The sequence below is a fragment of the Pinus tabuliformis genome, chromosome Q (assembly GCF_031772625.1).
Source record: "Pinus tabuliformis cultivar Carrire ecotype Pingquan chromosome Q, CPIR1, whole genome shotgun sequence".
Lineage (NCBI taxonomy): Eukaryota > Viridiplantae > Streptophyta > Pinopsida > Pinales > Pinaceae > Pinus > Pinus tabuliformis.
Genome location: NC_142296.1, coordinates 867646051 through 867667874, shown reverse-complemented (window position 1 = coordinate 867667874; position 21824 = coordinate 867646051).

The window sequence follows — 21824 nt, the reverse complement described above, 5'->3', positions numbered from 1 at the left end:
GGGTAAAATCGTTCTCCTAGGGGAAAACCCGGTCAAAATCTCTTCTTATAAATCAGATCAAAGTGAGATATACAAGGCCCATGAGCACAGAATAACTTCCACATCTAGATTCCAAGTCAAACCTTCCATTTTTCTCAACAAATTCATCATCAAGATATCAAAAACAAGAGAAGTACCAAGGTATAACTTTCACATATTCCATCTCGAGAAGAAACTCTTCTTCCATTTTAGACTTTGTCCCTCCACTTCATATTTCATCTTCTATGAAATTTCAAACCAAAAACACATCCAAGTGTATATCCAAATGAGGTCACATCATCTTCTATTTATATTGTCCAAAGGGATGCAAACAAACATGTCTACTTGGGTGGGGACGACTTGTCATATAGGCAAACTTGGCATCTAGAGAGGCTTTTGACCCAAAATTATATAACAAAAATTCCTTTTCTTTTTCTTTTCAAGAGCTCCAAATAGGACTTTGACTTTTTGACTAAAAAAACCTAGAAGCATGAAGAACATGCTTATATAATAAATAAAAATAAAAATAATAATAATTATTTTGAGCATAAAACCCATGTCTGACAATAATTTTTTTTTTCTCTTTTTTTTCTTCCTTTTTCTTCATTCTTTTACACAAATTACATAGAGGTACAATTATGAAGACCAAAACTAGTTACATCTTTCAATAGTTTTTCTATATTAGATTTGTAAATGTTTGTATCATTTTAATATTTGTTATGTACACTGATATTACTTGATTGTTTGTAATTATAAAGGAATGGCCCCTAGGGTGCTTCCCGTGTAGGAAGACGTAGTTGTACAAGTTTTTTTCAAGAACATGGAGCGAATATTCAAGATTAAGTTAATGATCCTATAGAAGGAGATGATGATGCTAATAACGCAATTTGAGATGATGGGACAAATATATTGATCTAGCAGACATTTAATAATGTTGGAATGGATGATGATGATGACAACCTTGATGGTGTTTTTGATATAACTTTACTTGAGAAGGAAACACAACCTCTTTATGAAGGCTCCAAAACAAGTGTTCTCTCTGCTATATTGTTGTTGGTGAACTTAAAGGTTATGGATGGTTTGTTAGACACTTGTGTTACACAAATCCTAAGGTATGTAATATATTTGATCACATTTAGTGCATGATAATAAAGGTTTGGTTTGTTACTCTACTTTTATTATTAGTTTATTATCTATGTAATTTGGATGCAAAATGTATGATTAATAGTCTTTAAATTAACCAATAATATTTTTTTAATTATGTTTTACATTGTTACGTGAATTTTTGTTACTGTCGATGAATGTTTTACCTTGCACATACCAAGATTTACATGCCATTATGAAATATATTGGAATGGATTATCAATTTATTCATGCATGTCCTCATGATCATATTCTATATTATGGAGAACATGCATCGAAAGAAGAATGCCCAAAATTTCAAATTATTATATGTCAAACCAATCAAGTAACAAAAACTTTTCCTCACAAGTTTATTCGTTAAATTCACATAATTCCACAGTTGTGGTGATTATTCTATTGAGAAATCAATTATTATAGGAATTATGGTTTGAGTCCTCTCTCTTGATAATTACTTATGATTTATGTTAGCTTATTTTACTTATTTATTAGTTTATATTTCACTAAGAAATTACCAAATTATATATATATATATATATATATATATATATATATATATATATATATATATATATATATATTTATATTTATATATATATATGAAGGCCATAAGAATGCGAGACACAAGATCTAGGCACTTAGCCAGGGGAAAACCCCTCTAAGATGAAAACCCATTCCAACTCTTCCACTAGTATATTCAATTAAAAATGAGATAATCCAAAACTTTTTAGACCTAGAAAAAGACCTCCTCCAATCACCAAGTTAGCCCTTCCTTCTAATAGATGATCCCTGCCAAAGTCTCCATGTTATTGGCCATTTTGTCACATTTGGTCATCCTCCCTACACAAAGCCCTAAGTATGGCTCTCTCATATCCCTGATTTTTTGCCTAAAGCTCCTTTCTTTCAGTCAAGTTTAGGACCAATGCACCTTGGACCCTCATTGGTTAGTGTTGACTACTAGGTTGCCCTACTATGAACCTATGTTGATCACCAGCAGGTTGCTCAATGTTGGGGGTGTGTTGATTCTAGTAATTAGGGAAAACAAAAAAGAATCCTGAAGCTTCCTCTTCCAAAAGCTTCTAGGATCTGTTGTAACTATTTACCTCAAATAAAAGTATCAAATCCTATCATATCCTACCTTGGATTTTCCATCCCTTATCCCTTGATATAATTCTCCCATCAAGAGTGGATCTCAAGCCAATATTGGTAAAAGGATAAGAATTCATGAACGACCTCCTTCACCTATATATTTACTGTCATCCATAGGAAATGGGTTTGCTTTTGGAGAGTGATTCTACCCTTATGTTTCTCATGTGAGAGATGGCATTCCATGAATTAGGGTGATTATAGGTGAAATTTGTGGCAAGGAAAGGACAAGTAAACTTGGAGGATCTCTTCTACAAGATCACCACCTATTTTTGGTTGTAATTCACTCCATTTCTATTAATGCAAAGAGTTCTTTTTTTTCCTATATATGATGTTATGATTTCATGTATTTCAATACCATGTTGATATATTAAATAAAGTTATTAGATGATGCTACATATATTTTGTAGATCGTTGGCTTATGTTGTCTGATTGTGCAAGTTCTAATTATAGTGATCAGAGCTAGGATTGGAGCATACAGGCCAAGGAAGGAGCAAAGCATATGACATATTCCAAGTAGCCTTCATCCAATTATCTATTTACTTTAAGGAAAAAATTAGTCCCTTTGTATTTCTGTTGTTCTAGGTCAGTCCACGAAGCCTAGGGAGGATACTACTATCTGTAATCGTAGATTCTGTATAACACTCCAAGTGTCATCTTACTAGTTTCATCTTCAATCCAGAATTTCAGCCCCCAGCTACAAACTTTTGGTCGCCAACTATAAAATTTCAGACTTGATGTAGATTTAGAAATTTTAGCCCCAACAATAGTCCAGTAACTTCACACGTGTGAGACAGAGATGCCAAAAATCTCGATCCTTGAATTATACATCTTCTTCCTTTTCTCACCTCAATTGGGATCTTATTTTTCTACGTCTTTATTTTTTAGATCAAACTTGTTGAGTGTGTGCTTCAAATGAGTTGAGTTGCCTCTATATATATCCTTTCTATTAGGTCAAATAATAATAATCTAGGTTGACTTCATGAGGATATGACCAACTTGGTTTCGAGGTGACAAATGACTCTTTTGACTCAAAAATAATTCTTTTCACATGATGCAAACTTTATTAACTCATGAAAAAACCTAGAAGCCTAAAATGGAGGCTTTAACCTAAAATCATTGACCCAAGCATGAAACCCATGCTTTAATAAGTTTATTTATTTTAAAATAAATTTTTATTTTCTTTATTTTCATCAAATATAATTACAAAGACCAACACTAGTTACATTATTCAATTCTCCATCTTAACTAGGGAGGTATTCATAATTACATACATCTATAGGTACATGTAAGATCTCAAAATGATATGAACTATGAAGAGTTCTAGCACACACATTGCTACAGAATAGATACATGATCGGGGTATTCTAATCTGGTAGGACTAAGGTGTACTCAACCTTTAGACACTCTAGGTACCATCAGGATTTTAAGTTCTAACACCAACCCAGGGATCTAGGTGCTTAACCAAGGTCAAAGCTCCATGACCAATGCCACCTTCCCTACTTCAGGATCTAGACATCAAAAAATAGGTCGACCAAGTGTCATCCCAGGCACTCTTGTTGCCACACGATGCTTCATCTCTCCCTATAAACTAAATATGTAACATTTACCAATCCCATCATGCTTCTGGAATATTCAAACTTCTTATTCGGAAGAGACTTTGTCAAAATGTCAGCTACCTGTTCATCCGTTAGAATATATTGTAGCTTCACAACCCCATATTTTATCAAACTTCTAATGTAATGGTACTTGATATTGATATGCTTCATCCTGGCATGAAATATGGGGTCTTCAGACCTCTTGATGCTACTTTTATTATCACAAATTATCACTGTAGGATCTAGAGGTTTTCCAAACAAATTTGACAAGAGTTTTCTTAACCAAACTGCTTCTTTTCCTACTTCACATGCAACAACATATTTATCTTTAGCACTACTTAACATAAAAGGGTCTTGTTTTCTACTCATCCATGAAATCATTACAAATCCAAAACTGAAAATACCACCGGTAGTGCTTATTCCATTAGTTTCACTAACACCCCAATCAGAATTGGTAAACCCTGTTAAATTAACTTCCTTACCATCATACTTCAGGAAGTGATGAATTGTACCTTGTAGACATTTAAAGATATGCTTGGAAGCTATACAGTGGTCATGACGAGGCTCCAATTGAAATTGACTAAGAAAATTTATAGCAAAGCATATATTAAGTCTAGTATTTCCCAAGTACATCAAAGAGCCCACTAACTTATGATATATTGTAGGATCGATGAGCTTAGATTTAGAGCTTCCCAACTTCCTGAGATTAGTGATCATGGGAGTGGTCATAGGCTTGGAACCCATCATATCAAAATTTTGTAACGTCTTGATTATGTACTTTCCTTGACCAAGATATATCTCACCGGGTTTCTGTTATAGACATATTTGGGCACTGCAACCCTAATCACATATGTCCATAAAATAAGGGCTTCTAAACCCATAAAAGTGTTGCTTCATACCCTAAAGGAACAAGGTCATCTGATTACATCATTTCCCAGAATTTCTCCTTGATAAAATGCTCACAACTGGACCATACAGACTACTCCATGCTGAGGGTGCAATGCATCTCACCTATTATACACAGGGGGTGCGATGCATACTGGAAAGCCCTTCTGTAGGGTGCAATGAGCGAGATTAGACAAATGGTAGAGGTAGTTTGCTAGGTGGAAACTCAAAGAATCTTATTGAAGCTACTAATATGACACTTGCCTCTCTGAATTTTCCTAGGGATGAGTAAGAGATCATGAAATCTCCAAGTGGAACCAGCAACTATGAGTAAAATGACACTAATCAAAATCCTAGAAGCTGACTCACTCTCCTGTAGACATCTATATATGGATCCCTCATCCTAGAGATCCAGAGGCTGGAATTTGTAATTTGTAAGGAAGTGTGGTTGGTTTCTCTTTGAGACATTGTATTGTTGGGTGATCTTCCCTTTTATGAGGTGAAGAGGGCTTTCATGCTGGGAGGATGATGCTGGATCAGACATCTTGGTTGTAGTCCTCTCTTCTAATAGTTCTATTAATAAAGCTATTTGAGTTTTCCTCCATGTGCTTGTATATCTATGAATCTTGTATTTGTACATGCATTTGTATGGTTAATGTACATCTGATCCTACATTGTTTATGGTTATATATCTCTATGCTTTGATGGTATTTTGTTGCTTTGATTTTATAGGTGTTATTTGAAGCAGGACAAGTGAGAAAGGAGTGGCGAAAGCTCTATCAAAGGAGAGAGGAAGCAAGTAAGGAGACTAGCGAAAGGTTGAGGTTGGTACTCTTTGCTTCTCTCTCATCTATCTCTTGTTGGCATTATGATTCAGGTGTTGTCCTTGATGGCAAACCCTTTCAGGTGATAAATCAAGAAGGACGTAGGAAATATGTTCAGCAAGTGCGTCCCCGCAGGTATACCATACAGAACGCGCGTCCAGGGACGCCGGCCAGCCGTTCAGGAGGTGCGTCCGCCCAGTGCACACATTTCAAGGCAGAGAAAAGCACGTGGGGGTTTCTTGCGTGGTATCTAGCCGACGTTTTTGTGTTTCTATGGTGTCGGCTCGTGGTATTGTTCCATGTTTTGGGGAGAAGCTTGCCTATATAAAGCAAAGGAGTTCATTTGGATTAAGGATCATCTTGGTTGAATATCTTTTGGTGAGATCTAGTCCAGATCTATGAAGGCGAATCTTCTAATGGACTGTGATCTCTATGGCGCATGATCAGATCTGTGGATCTGAATGTTTGGGTTGGTTCTGAAGTCCTCATATCTTTTATATCTGAAGGGACGCAGGTTCAGTGAAGGGAAAGTGCGCCGGGACGCAGTACAGTAAAGGCTCAGGTGCGTCTCGGAGGCAAAGGACGCGGCGTGACTGTGTTATTGGGTGCGTCTCTGAAGCAAAAGACGCGGCACGATAGTGTTTCTGGGTGCGCCGGTCGCAGCAAAGCATAGAGGAACAGTGCGTCGGCACGCAGAACAGTGGAAGGTAGACTGCGTCCAGTCGCAGGTCACAGAAAGAAAATATGCGTCCCTGTCTTAAGATGATCTGTTGACTGTATATTTCTGTTCATAAGGTGTTCTGGGTTATTTCTGTAATTACTGATCTGATATCTGTAGTGGACTGTATCTGTTGTATACTTGTTGATCATTTGATTCTTCATGAAAAGAAGTAGGGGGTTGTAGCTCCCTTCCAGGAGAGACTGGAAAACGAGAGAGAGTTGTAGCTCTCTGCAGGTTGCAGCCTGCGTGCTGGTAAAGGACTGCACCAGTACAAAATCATTGTAAAAAGAATTTCTTGAAAGAAGATAGAGACATATTGCAGCAGGTGGTTTTCTCCCGCATTGGGTTTCCACCTTACATCTTGTGTTCTTTGGTGTGACTGTCTATTTTCTTTATTCATGCTCATTATTTTATGGTACTGATATGCAAGAATAATTCAAAAGATCAAATAAGGAAGATTTGGTAAATTGCTTGATAATACTGATTCACCCCCCCTCTCAGTATTATTTCCAACAATTGGTATCAGAGCAGGTCCTTCAGAAAAGCTTGATCGCTTGAAGGTAGATCGTTCATCATGAGCAACTACGAGAGAGAAGCATCAATCAGGCCACCAGTTTTTGATGGGACAAACTTCAATTATTGGAAGGTAAGAGTTACTGCATATCTTCAATCTCTTGGTACTGAAGTTTGGGACATTGTAGAAACAGGCTATGCTTTTCCTTCAGCTACTCCTACAGATCCAGCTGAGAAAAAGAAGTATGAAACAAATGCAAAAGCAGTCAGTACTCTATTAGGAAGTATATCCCAAACAGAATTCATGAAGGTAATGCACTTCAAATCAGCAAAAGAAATATGGGACAAAATGATCACAAGCTATGAAGGAGATGAACAGGTAAAACAAGCCAAACTTCAAACTCTCAGAATTCAATATGAGACTCTCAAGATGTATAATGATGAAAGTGTGGCTAATTATTTTCTTCGGGTAGATGAGATTGTAAATTGTATGAAAAATTTGGGTGAAGAAGTAAAGGAGTCTCTAGTAGTTCAAAAGATTCTAAGATCATTATCCCCCAAGTTTGAATCCAAAGTATCTGCAATAGAAAAAAAAGAAAATCTCCGTGTTCTTACTATGTCTCAGCTACATGGAATTCTAACTGCTTATGAAATGAGAAAGGGAGGACCATCAGACAGAAGGGAGGCTGCTTTTAAAGCATCAGGCAAAGAAGATTACTATGAAGCAAGCCATGATCCAGAAGAAGAGGAAGAAGAATCAAATTTTGTCAGAAATCTTCAAAGAGGTTCTGGAAGGTTCAGAGGTAAGCTACCTTTCAAATGCTTTGCTTGTGGAAGAGTAGGTCATTATGCTGCAAAATGCTCTTATAAGGATAAAGGAAAGGAACCAGTTAGATGGAACAAGAAACAAAGCGCAAATAAGAAAAGCTACTACACCCATGAAGATAGTGATGGCTTATCAAACAGTGATGAAGATGAACAAGGTAATAAATATAGGTTGTTAATGGCATTTGAAGATGATGATTATGAGGATGCTGTAGATGTGGATAACCTTTATGATGAAATTACTAGACTCAAGAGATGCATAGAAGAAAAGAACATGATTATTGATACTCTACAATTCCAAATTGATGAAAAGGAAAAACATCTTGAAAAATTAGAAGGTGAAATTGTTGGTCTTAGAAAAGAAATTGAGAAAACAAAAACTATTAATCTCAAGTTTGTCAAAGGATCTGAAACTTTGGATGAGATTATCAGTGTGCAGCGGTCTCCACTAAATAAGACAGGTTTGGGCTATAATGGAGAAACTTCTCAAGCATCCACTTCAAAAAGTTATCTTGATGCAGCAAGAAGAAATGAGCAAGAGCACAAGGAAGATCATCAGGTAAAGCAGGGACAAATGTCAAGCAGAAACTATCAGGGGCAATCCAGCTTAAGGGTGAACAAAAGCCACAACCAGCCACAGGTAAAATCTTCTCAATTTGGTTCAAGAATAGATGAAAATAGAAATTACAATCAGTTGGCTGGTAGATCCAATAATCGCAGAAGCTTCTTCAATGGACAATGCTTTTCTTGCCATAACTTTGGTCACAAAGCAGCTCAATGTGTTGCGTATAAAACAATCATGACTAGGGAAGCTCAAAAACAAAGAAGTATGACAGGGATTACAAAAAGGACCTATAACAACTTTTCAGCTCTTGAAAATGAAGTTGAATGTTCTATTTGCAATAATTTTGGACATAAAGACTTTGAATGCAGAAGCAGGTTTCCGGAAAGAAAGGTACAAGAGCAGAAAAAGGAACAAGCCTCAGGCGCCAAAACATGGAGAATAAAGGAACCTCAAACAGAAAGATGTGGGATAGCATTTTATGCAGAAGGACAAGAAAATCTATGGTACATTGACAGTGGATGTTCGAAGCATATGACAGGTGATAAAGAAAAACTTGAGTCTTATTCTAATTTAGAAAAGGGAAAGAAAGTCTCTTTTGGAAATGATACTCCTGCAACTATAAAAGGAAAAGGTATTGCTCCTTTAAAAGAAGATGTTAAGGCTGGAAATGTTTTGTTTGTTGATGGATTGAAGCATAATCTACTAAGTGTCAGCCAGATGTGTGATCAAAGAACCGAGGTTATATTCAGATCAAATGGATGCCTTGTTCGTGATCTTGATACAGGTAAAACAGTTCTCAAAGGAAAGAGAACTCCAAATAATCTATACATATTTGATGAAGGACAACAACAATGCTATCTAAGCAAGAATGAAGAGCACTGGTTATGGCATCGAAGGTTGGGACATCTAAGCTTCTCACAAATAAGGAAAGCTTGCAAATATCAGGCAGTTCGCGATCTTCCAGATATCAAAATTCCTGACAACACCATATGCAGATCATGTCAGTTTGGAAAACAAACCAGAACTAACTTTCCAGAGAAAGAAGGATCAGCCAGCATGCCTCTTGAGCTAGTACATACAGATGTATGTGGACCATTCAGAAAAAGAACACCTAGAGGAGAGGAATACTTGATATTATTTATTGACGATTTCTCCAGGTTTGTTTGGTTAGGTCTTATGAAGCACAAAGATGAAGCATTCGAAAAATTCAAAACCTTCAAAGCCTTGGCTGAAAATGAATCAGGTCACAAAATTAAGTGCCTCAGATCTGACAGAGGTGGGGAATTTACTTCAAATGAATTTTTCGATTTCTGTGATGAACATGGGATAAGGAGAGAATTCTCTACAGCTAGAATGCCTCAGCAAAATGGAGTTGTTGAAAGAATGAACAGAACAATCCAACAAATGGCTCGTGCTATGCTTGATGAATCAGGAACCCCCGCAACCTTCTGGGGTGAGGCTGCACATACTGCGGTTATTATTCTCAACAAGACAAATGTCCGGGTGAACAACACTCAAACCCCTCATGAGCTCTGGAGTGGTAAAACTCCTTCGGTAAAGCACTTCAAAATATTTGGGAGCAAATGCTATATCAAGAATACTGAGGAGCAGCTTGGCAAACTTGATCCTAGAGCAGATGAAGGCATTCTTCTTGGCTATTCTCCACATAGCAAAGCATACAAATGCTACAATAAAAGACTTGGCAGAATTGTTGACAGCATTGATGTAGTGGTTGATGAAAAGGGATATATTCCTAGGCAAATACATCGTGAAGACATCGAAGAAGATGAGAGCTACCCTCAAAGACAGAATGATGAAGAAGAAGAACCTCAAGAAGAATCTCAAGAAGAACCTCACGAAGAAGCAGAAGAACGGACAAGAATAGAAGAAAAGACTCCATCCAGATATGTTCAGAAGAACCATCCAGAATCTCAGATCATGGGACAAAAAGAAGCAGGTATACAAACTAGAAGAACAGTTGCAGAAGCTTCAAGCTATTTGGCATTACTTTCCTCCACCGAACCACAAAATGTGAAAGAGGCATGCAAAGATGAATGTTGGGTGAAAGCAATGGATGAAGAACTTGAGCAAATCGAAAAGAACAACACTTGGGAGCTGGTTCCTAGACCAAAAGATAAGAATGTTATTGGAACAAAATGGGTCTTCAAAAATAAATTGAATGAAAATGGAGAAGTAATTAGAAACAAAGCCAGACTCGTCTGTAAAGGGTATGCGCAGCAAGAAGGAATAGACTTTGAAGAAACTTTTGCTCCTGTTGCAAGACTTGAGGCCATCCGAATGTTCCTTGCTCTCTCAAGTTTTCAGAACTTCAAAGTATTTCAAATGGATGTGAAATCAGCCTTTTTGAATGGAGACTTGGAAGAAGAAGTGTACATTGAACAGCCAGATGGGTTCATTCTTGGAAATGATCCAAATCTTGTATGCCGATTGAAAAAGGCTCTCTATGGTCTCAAACAAGCTCCAAGGGCTTGGTACTACCGGTTGGACAAATATCTTCATCAACAAGGTTTCTTAAAAGGTTCAGCAGATAGCAATCTGTATATAAAAGTTGAAAATGACAAATTGCTAATACTTGTTGTGTATGTAGATGACATTATTTTTGGCAGCAATGAAGAAGCTATGAGTCAAAGCTTTGCCTCAGTCATGCAGAAAGAATTTGAAATGTCCTTACTAGGAGAACTGACATATTTCCTTGGTTTGCAAATCCAACAGAAGGAAGGAGGAATCTTTTTATCTCAAACCAAGTATCTCAAGCAGATTTTGAAGAAATATGGCATGGAAGATGCAAAACCAGTATGTACACCCATGGTCACAGGATGTAGTCTCAGTGCAAATGATGAATCTGCAGCAGTACATCAACCAACCTACAGATCTATGATTGGAAGTTTACTATATTTGACAGGTACCCGACCAGACATCATGCATGCAGTTGGAATAGTTGGAAGATTTCAGGCAAATCCAAAGGAGACTCATCTTCAAGCAGTGAAGAGAATTTTCAAATATCTTCAAGGGACTCAAAATTATGGCTTATGGTATCCTAGAGATACAGATCTTACTCTTCATGCCTATACAGATGCAGATTGGGCCGGAAGCGTGGATGACAGGAAAAGCACAAGTGGTGGTGCGTTCTTTATGGGTCCCAGACTGGTCTCTTGGTTCAGCAAGAAACAGAGTTCAATTGCCTTGTCTACAGCTGAAGCAGAATATGTTGCTGCTGCATCTTGTTGCACCCAACTCCTTTGGATGATGCAGAATTTGCAGGATTATCAAATCACTTGTACTCCTCCAATCCCTATCTTATGTGACAACACAAGTGCAATCAGCATCTCAAAGAATCTGGTTATGCATTCAAAAACCAAGCACATACCAATCAAGTACCATTTTCTCCGGGAACAAGTACTTGAACAGAAGGTCAAGTTGGAGTATGTTCCTTCTAAGGAACAAGTTGCTGATATTTTCACCAAACCATTGCCCAGGGACACTTTTGAATACCTCAGGCAAAAGCTGGGGGTTGTTGATACATCATCTTACTGTTGATCATCTTCCTATTGGTGGTATAGGCTCAGGGGGAGCACATAATGCATTGTTGGCATTATGGAAAAGGAGATCTTGGAAATAGCTGCAATATGTCTCTATCTCCTTCATGATGGATTTCTGGTTACAGATCTGGAGATGCATGAGCATAGGGGGAGCATACCCTTTGCTCTTGATGTCAAAGGGGGAGAATGAAGCTGAAGATTTTGTGGTTGCCATCAAGTCCAAAGGGGGAGATTGTTGGCATTATGATTCAGGTGTTGTCCTTGATGGCAAACCCTTTCAGGTGATAAATCAAGAAGGACGCAGGAAATATGTTCAGCAAGTGCGTCCCCGCAGGTATACCATACAGAACCCGCGTCCAGGGACGCCGGCCAGCCGTTCAGGAGGTGCGTCCGCCCAGTGCACACATTTCAAGGCAGAGAAAAGCACGTGGGGGTTTCTTGCGTGGTATCTAGCCGACGTTTTTGTGTTTCTATGGTGTCGGCTCGTGGTATTGTTCCATGTTTTGGGGAGAAGCTTGCCTATATAAAGCAAAGGAGTTCATTTGGATTAAGGATCATCTTGGTTGAATATCTTTTGGTGAGATCTAGTCCAGATCTATGAAGGCGAATCTTCTAATGGACTGTGATCTCTATGGCGCATGATCAGATCTGTGGATCTGAATGTTTGGGTTGGTTCTGAAGTCCTCATATCTTTTATATCTGAAGGGACGCAGGTTCAGTGAAGGGAAAGTGCGCCGGGACGCAGTACAGTAAAGGCTCAGGTGCGTCTCGGAGGCAAAGGACGCGGCGTGACTGTGTTATTGGGTGCGTCTCTGAAGCAAAAGACGCGGCACGATAGTGTTTCTGGGTGCGCCGGTCGCAGCAAAGCATAGAGGAACAGTGCGTCGGCACGCAGAACAGTGGAAGGTAGACTGCGTCTAGTCGCAGGTCACAGAAAGAAAATATGCGTCCCTGTCTTAAGATGATCTGTTGACTGTATATTTCTGTTCATAAGGTGTTCTGGGTTATTTCTGTAATTACTAATCTGATATCTATAGTGGACTGTATCTGTTGTATACTTGTTGATCATTTGATTCTTCATGAAAAGAAGTAGGGGGTTGTAGCTCCCTTCCAGGAGAGACTGGAAAACGAGAGAGAGTTGTAGCTCTCTGCAGGTTGCAGCCTGCGTGCTGGTAAAGGACTGCACCAGTACAAAATCATTGTAAAAAGAATTTCTTGAAAGAAGATAGAGACATATTGCAGCAGGTGGTTTTCTCCCGCATTGGGTTTCCACCTTACATCTTGTGTTCTTTGGTGTGACTGTCTATTTTCTTTATTCATGCTCATTATTTTATGGTACTGATATGCAAGAATAATTCAAAAGATCAAATAAGGAAGACTTGGTAAATTGCTTGATAATACTGATTCACCCCCCCTCTCAGTATTATTTCCAACATCTCTCATAAAGGAAAAAACAAGTAACTTTAGTTTGTTTGTTTCTAAGATAGCTACCCATCTTAGTGGGACTAGCAGCTTTGAATGGACACTAGCTTTCCTGATAACAAAATGGCGACACCACTGGGGATCGAATAGTTTGTTTGTTTTGTTACTATTGTTTGCTTTATAAACCACAGACAGAGCCTGAAGTTAAGCCAGTTAGCCTTCGAACTGCTTTTACTATGCAACTGCAAAGTAGATCAACGTTGCTTCAGTCAATCTCTGGGTTGGTTTATAAATTGAACATCTGACTTGCAAACATCCTAAGTACCCTTGTGGTAGCTCAAATAACCTCATTAGATCAGCCACTATACTTTGTGTTTACTGTCTATCATTAGCTCAGCCTAAATCCCCGAACTTAGCTGCAAACTGTGGGTGAAAACCAAGCTCATTCTTATCCTTGGACCATCGCACTCTCTCTCATTGGTAGTCTGGATGCATCGCACCTCCCCTGTGTTGCAAGTGAGATGCATCCCTATTTTCCTTAAGGACAGGTGCGATGATTGAGTAAGACTGTTTCTGCCTCCAGATTTTGGTTTTTTCCTCATTCTCTTTAGCTTTATTCAGTAGTTTTGTTGTCTATGATCAGTATATCACTGTTGAAACCTTCTTCCTTTGCATTATTCAACCTCCATCAGCTAGGAATTATGAATGTTTTTCATGTATTTTTCATCATTTAAAATTATCCTTTGCAAATAGTAGCTTAATCGAACTGTCATCTTTTGATTTGAAAGTGTCGCAAGTGTCGTTTTCCGTCAAGAAAAAGAGTGTCATAAGGTCTTCCTCTTTATACAGTCGGTTACACTTTTGCCATTATATTTGATTTGAATTTATTAGTATTTCAAAGTGTCAAATGTAGTTTTAAATTCGAAATCGCAAAGTGTCATCTTAGTCTTCCTTTCGTTTTTTTAATTTGAAATCGCAAAGTGTCGTCTTAATCTTCCTTTCATTTTTTGAATTTGAAATCGCAAAGCATCATGTTAGTCTCCCTTTCATTTTCTGAAGAAAAAATTGTCAATATTGTTGCTTTGAAAGAAAAAAAATTCAGGTCTGTACTCAGTTTTCTTTTTGTCAGTCTCACATTAAGGAAACTGAAAAACAATACATGCATATGCATTTGCATTTATACTGCATGCGATAATTGATTTAGGAAAAGTGCATCTACTGTGTGCTCTCTGCTCTATGTTGAAAGAATTTCATTTCTCTTTCCTTAGTAGCTAGGATTTTCATTGCTAAAAGAAAGTAAATGATTGTTTATCATCTTAGATTGCACATTTAGGAATTGTATATCTACATCACGCGGTGAACCTTAAAGGAAAACTTCTTAAGAAAGATCAACTATAAAATAAACCTCAATGAACATAAAAACTCTTTGGAACCTAACGCACAACATTTAGAAGTCTAGGCTAGAGATGTATTCTGGCGTCGTAAAGCCTGGTAACTATTGTTTTCATCATAGGTTGGGTGATTCCTCCCCTTTCATACGACAAGTACCAATATGGAATTGTGCTCCCATGTACTATCGAGTATATATTGGGAGACCACAATAGGCTATATCCTTTATCCTTAGGAAGTTGTGTCTACCTCCCTGTCAATCACAATGCACTGAACATAGCATTTGAGAAGATTGACTGCCGTACCGTAAAAAGTATTCTGCAGTTTTGTTATTGGATTGGTAATCCCTCTGTCTAGATTTCCAGAGTAGTCACTTTTTTTCCTTTTCAGACTCCTTAAAAGAAAAGGTCCATCTGAGCACTTGTCACTTTAGGCTCATTAAAAATCAAAGGTGACTAGAGTCATCCTTAGCTTTTTCTCGACTCTTAAAAATTGAAAAAGAAAGTTGTCAAAGTGTCATAAAATTTATTTTAATCGGAATAATGTCATTATTCCCTCGTTGGTCTTAGTTTGAGAAAATGGAGTCTACTAATCAAGGATTTCCCCCAAGGGGAAATCCTAGTCCTTTCTCCTCTTGGGGGATGTTGGTGCTCCACACATGGCTACATTGTCCCTTCCAGGACTCACAATTGGCCTACCAGTATGGCTTTTCTCGACCTTTGTCGTTCAAAACACCACAATTCCTCAGCAATCAAATCAGCAACTAGATGGTCCTGAAGTTGCTCCCTCACCTTCTACGTCATCTGTTTCTCCCTCTCCTTCTTCCTCTTCGCTTGGTGAAACTAGTAACACTAAGAACCAAGTAACTGAGAAGAAGAAGAAGAAGCCATCGACAAAAGGGGGCAACCATGCATCGTCTGGCGAAAATCCACACACTGCACCTTCCAAACCTAAATATCCATATGTCATTTGCAAGGGACACCACTATCATTAAGATTGTCACTGCATCCTGCAGATCTTGAGGTACTGGTCTCCCTGCTTGCACAATTCGGTGTCTCCAACCTCTGACGATCATGTTGAGAGCACACCATCAACTAGTGAAAGCAAAGTCAATGGACGAAAAGGAAGATCTAAATTTCCTTGTAGACTGTGTGAAGTCGATCATGCGATCCACCGTTGTCCTTTTATAGGTGAAGCTAAAAGAGTCTTGGATAACCATCCTGCTTCACCGCAGTGACTTCCTCCTAGATACAAGAAACTCCTGCCAAGTCCATCGCTAGTTGAAAATTCTACTGATACACTGTTGTTTTTGGTAGAAGAACCTATCATTGAAGATAAACCCTCCAAGTCCACACCGGACCAAAGTCAACAGGTTGAGATAGAATTTGACCCAGTCTTGTCTTTGGAAGGTCCACCTTCAGATGATATAGTCACCAAAGAGAATGAGAACGACATCATTCAAATTCTTTTCATTAACATAGAATCTGACGAACACGAGGGAAATTTACCTGTTCCTTTACCACAGGAAGGAAGTTCATCAGAAATTTATCCAGTCGTTTATTCCGTCCCTCCTCCAAGCAATCTAGTTGTTTCCTTCAATTGGAATCTACTAGGGAGACCCCACCTACCATCTACTGTACCATTCCAAATTATAGTACAAGCTTACAGAATGATCATGGTTGGTAATATCATAGATGAAGGGGCTTATGTGAGTATCCTTTCCTCAACTGCTTGGAAAGTACTTGGTTCGCCATCACTTCTGCCTGAGATTCGAAATCTGACAAGCTTTAACAAAGGAACCAGTCGACCGTAAGGGATCCTTCCAAATTTGCCTATAAATTTGAGAAGGAAAACCGTTCATCTAAATGTAATGGTAGTCTAAGGGCTTGCAGATTACAATCTACTCCTTGGGCATGACTACATTTATAGCATGGGAGCTATCCTTTCCTCACTCTTTCGAGTGATGTGTTTTCCACATGAAGGCAGAGTGGTCCACCTAGTTGACCAGCTTTCATTCCCTGGTTCAAACACAACTATTAGTCAAATTCCATCCCTAACTGGTCTTTTTGCACAAGGAATGTCTCATCAATCTCCATTCCGTCCACGTGATGAGCACGAGTGATTTGGTGATTGTGACTAAAACCCAGGGTGCATGCACCCTGGTCTGCTTCGGCAGGAAAACCCCAGTTATAAGGTAGGTTTCCACGTAGGATATATGACTATTCTGATAATCCTGTCTGTTTAGGAAAATGGATCAGTCTGGAAATATCATTTCCTCGTCAAAGGTTATGTGATTAGCACTGACAACAGTCACATTTGACCATTTCGATGGACAATGCCAAGGAAGTGTTTTGTCTACTACACGGATGGAACAATCTCGCTAATGCAAGAACTTCCGTATGGTAACCTGGAAACTCTACTTATTTATACCTAGGGGAATGTAAACCTTTTTGCATGCAAGTGAAAAAATACCTTTTATTTTCTTAGTTTGTAGGCTCTCAACCCTTTAACCTCGTAGGTTGGTCGTTCCTAGCTTGCATACGAAAGGCTCCGAAGCAAAGTTTCGAATGGGGCAAGCTCCCTAAAAAATGAACCTATCGGTGAGACATCCTTATTATACGACTGGCACGAGCAGTTTTACACGAAGTTCAAGCTCGTTAAAAAATAAACCTAGCAATGAGAAAATGTTCCCCCAGAGTTTAATCTCATTAAAAAATGAACCCACCTTCAGTAAATTATCTTTGCGATTGCATAATTATCAGCTTTTGAACCTTGGTCGTGTTCTTGCCATCACCTCCACTCCTTTTTAGCCGATCGTATGCCTCCATTTTAATTTTTACCCTTTTGAGGAATAGTTGGGATGAGTGATCCTATTAGCCACCTTCTCTACATTGTCGTGATTGAAAAGTTCCTAACATTACCTGGTACCAGTTTCTATCCCAAAACATCACTCGTTCCTCAAAAAACGAGTCTCCTTTAAGCTCTTTCCATCTGACTCATAAAATATGAAAATATTGCTGAGAAATTGGCCTCTCCAACTCGTTAAAGCGATTGGAAGTGCTATCCCTCCTCTAGATTTTAATCTTTTTGGACCTGAGGGATCATTACACAAAAGATCGCGCGCTTGTCTTGTTCGGCTCGTTAAAACTATGGGAATGTCATCCCTTTCATATTATTTTATACTTTTTCAGGAATAAGGGATTATATTATGAAAAGGACTATTGGAGTTTCCTTTTCCATCTCTTTTTAGTCTCTCTAAAATTGAAAAGGACCGAGTTATCTTTGTCGTTAAACTCGTTAAAACAATAGCGAAAAACGTGTCCATGCAGACAAGAGCAAGTTTCACTGTTTCTAGGCTTGTTAAAACATAGCGATAGGTTTGCTCGAAGGGAAAATTATAGAACAAGCATATGTTATCCTCCTCAAGCTTGACAAAAATAAAGAGGTACTTGTTAGCAATGACTAGGGAAAAAGGGAAGAAAACTTGAATAACTTCATTGGTAGCAGGTCACTCTTGAACATGACACTTTCACTCCATCACCATGATTGAGTCGGGTTGGGTTATTCCATTCACTGGTTATATCACCATTGGTCCTCCGTACCATCCATTTTGGGGTTAATGCTACCAATCCATTTCAGTGTCGCCGGTATGTTCAAGATAAGTTGCTCAGAGAATTCACCAACCCAGCCAACGCTTCATCTGCTGCAATAACTTCACTCTCCATTTTCCATGATCGCCACCCTGAACCTTGTATCATCAGATCATTTTCACCTCCACAAAATCATTTGCTCCATTCTGTGTCGTAGATGTTGGATTCATTAAGGCCCTCCTACGACGGGTGACTTTTTGTCGACATCAGCTCATTATCCAAGAAGTTGACTTAGGAACAACCCTTTCAGTACTTTGAAGCTTGCATGCCTCAATGGTGAGTTTCTCACTTTCGGCGATAGGTTTACATCAATGTCCTTCGACTGAAAGGTTTTGCGTGGTGTTCAACATCGACTCATGTATTCACACCACGTGAATTGAACTGAAGTACCTTGAGGGTCATCATCATTATCGGTGATTCCTCTCGTGCCTGTTAACAACTTACATCATTGGCTGGTAATCAGGCAATGTCTTTCCATGTTCGACATCAGAACATCTTTTCACATGGATCGACTTGTACTTCGAGCAAAGATTGAATGAGTTTGAAGACCCCGGATCTATTTTCATCCATCCGAGCTATGATATATTCAAGAAAATAAAGACATCAAATGTACATCACTGCTGCACAGATAATCATCTAAGCTAAGGGATGATGACTCTACCAAAATCATCAGTCTGCAACACAGACGGTTGTCTATCCTATGTACATGAAAATGAATTTATAAAGATGCGCATGGGAATGCCCACCTCATCTATATCATGAAAATATTATGAAGATAATGTATTGTGTTGTATCTTATTACAGGTCACCTTCCAGTTCGAAAAACCTCGGAACCTCATGATAAAGCATTTCACCCGACATTAGAAGATTTACGACCTCATGCTTTAGGGGGCAACTGTTATAGACATATTTGGGCACTGCAACCCCAATCAAATATGTCCATAAACCAAGGGCTTATAAACCCCTAAAAGTTTTGTTTCATACCCTAAAGGAACAAGGTTAGCTAATTACATCATTTCCCAGAAGTTCTCCCTGAAAAACTGCTCAAAACTGGTCAAAATTGGACCATACAGACTGCTCCATGCTGAGGGTGCGATGCATATTATCTATTACACATAGGGGGTGCGATGCATACTAGAAAGCCCTTCTGTAGGGTGCAATGAGCGAGAGCAGACAAATGGCAGAGGTAGTTTTCTAGGTGGAAAATTAAAGAATCTTCTAGAAGTTGCTCATATGACACTTGCCTCTCTGAATTCGCCCAAGGATGAGTAAGAGATCATGAAATCTCCAAGTGAAACCAGGAACTATCAGTGAAATGACACTAATCAAAATCCCAGAAGATGAATCACGCTCCTGCAAACATCTATATATGGATCCCTCATCCTAGAGATCCAGAGGCTGGAATTTTGTAATTTGTAAGGAAGTGTTGTTGGTTTCTCTTTGAGACATTGTATTGTTGGGTGATCTTGCTTTTTATGAGGTGAAGAGGCTTTTATGCTGGAGGATGATGCTGGATCAAACAGCTTGGTTGTAATCCTCTCTTCTACTACTTCTATCAATAAAGCTATTTGAGTTTTCCTCCATATGCTTGTATAGCTATGAATCTTGTATTTGTATATGCATTTGTATGGTTAATGTACATCTGATCCTACATTGTTTATGGTTATAGATCTCTATGCTTTGATGGTATTTTGCTGTTTTGATTCTGCAGGTGTTCTTTGAAGTGGGACAAGTGAGAAAGGAGTGGTGAAAGCTCCATCAAAGGAGAGAGGAAGCAAGTAAGGAGACTAGCGAAAGACTGAGGTTGGTACTCTTTGCTTCTCTCTCATCTATCTCTCATAAAGGAAAACACAAGTAACTTTAGTTTGTTTGTTTCTAAGATAGCTACCCATCTTAGTGGGACTAGCAGCTCTCAATGGACACTATTTTTCCCGATAACAGTTTTTGCAAAACTTATAAGCCCAAGTAGTGATGCACGAGTCCTAGGTTTTTCATTTCAAATTCTACTGCAAACATTTTCTTGCATTCTAGAATTTTTCACTCCAAACCTGTAATAAATAAATCATCCACATATAAAATTATAATAAATGGTTCATTCTTCATGATCTTTATGTAGAGGTTTGCATCAGTAGGACTTTTGACTAGCCCGAACCTTAAAATTATATGCATCCATTCTTTCATACCAAGCCCTAGGAGCTTGCTTCAAGCCATATAGAAATTTCTATAGTCTTCAAACATGAGTATCCCTGCTATTTATCTCAAAGCCTTATGATTTTTCAATATATACTTCTTCATCAATGGTTCCATTTAGAAATGTTGTTTTGACATCCATTTGATGGATATTCCATCCCATAGTAGCAACGAGAAAAACAAAGATATAATAGTAGTATACGTGGTAGTAGGAGCAAAGGTTTCATCATAATTTGTTCCTTCCTTTTAAGAGAAACCCCTCGCAATGAATCTATATTTGTATTTGTCTATGCTTACATCAATGTCATGCTTGATTTTGTAAATCCATTTGGAAGTGACAACAAATTTTCCACTAGGCTTAGGAATGATTTCCCAAACCTCGTTCTTTGTGATATATTGATATTCTTCTTGCATCACTTTCTTTCGTTCTTCTTTATGAGTGGCTTCTTCAGAGGTAGTTGGTTCTTCTTTATTTAACTTCATCATGTATGATGCATATCCTGAGTATCTTCTCAGTATTTTTCTTTCTCTGAAATATCATTTAGTTGCTCAATTTCCTTAGGCATCTTCAACTGTAGCTTTTAACCAATTTGGCCTCTTCCATTTTTTGAGAATGATTATAGGTTGAATAGGCTCACTTGGTTCTTCTTCTTCTTCTTGGTTTTTAGGTGTCTTGTCATGTTTCTCTTCTTATTCAAATAAAAGTACATCTTCTTCATTAGATTCGACTCGTATATTCTTGGATATTTTGTAGGCATAGTTTTCAAAAAATATAACATCCCTGCTAACTTCAATTTATCTTCCTTATTTGATGTAGATTCTATAAGCCTTTGATGAAAGGTTATAATCAATGAATACACCTTTTATACTTTTAGAGTTCAACTTCTCTCACTTTTCTTTAGGAACATGAATGTATGCAGGACACCCAAAGATTCAGAGATGTTCTACACATGGCTTCTTCCCTATGAATGCTTCTTCCAGTGTCATATTATCAAGGATTCTATGAGAACTTATATTTTGTATGTATAATGTTGTCATGGCTGCTTCTCCCCATAGAAAATTTGACAGATATTGATCAAATTTCATAGTCCTTATGCATTCTTCAATAGTTTTATTCCTTCATTCTGCTACTCCATTTTATTCGGGGTTGTAGGGAAAAATGAGATCCCTCTTAATACCTACTTATTTACAATATGCTATAAGTTATTTTGAAGTGTATTCACCTCCATTTTTGTATCTTCAAGTATTTATCTTTCTTTCAGTTAAGGTATGTGTTATCACTCAAGGAAAATATTTTAAATTTTGAACATCAATTTTTTTTGTTATAAAGGTTTGGTGTTAGTCCCTTTGTAGGTTTCTGCGGATGAAAGTCACGTTT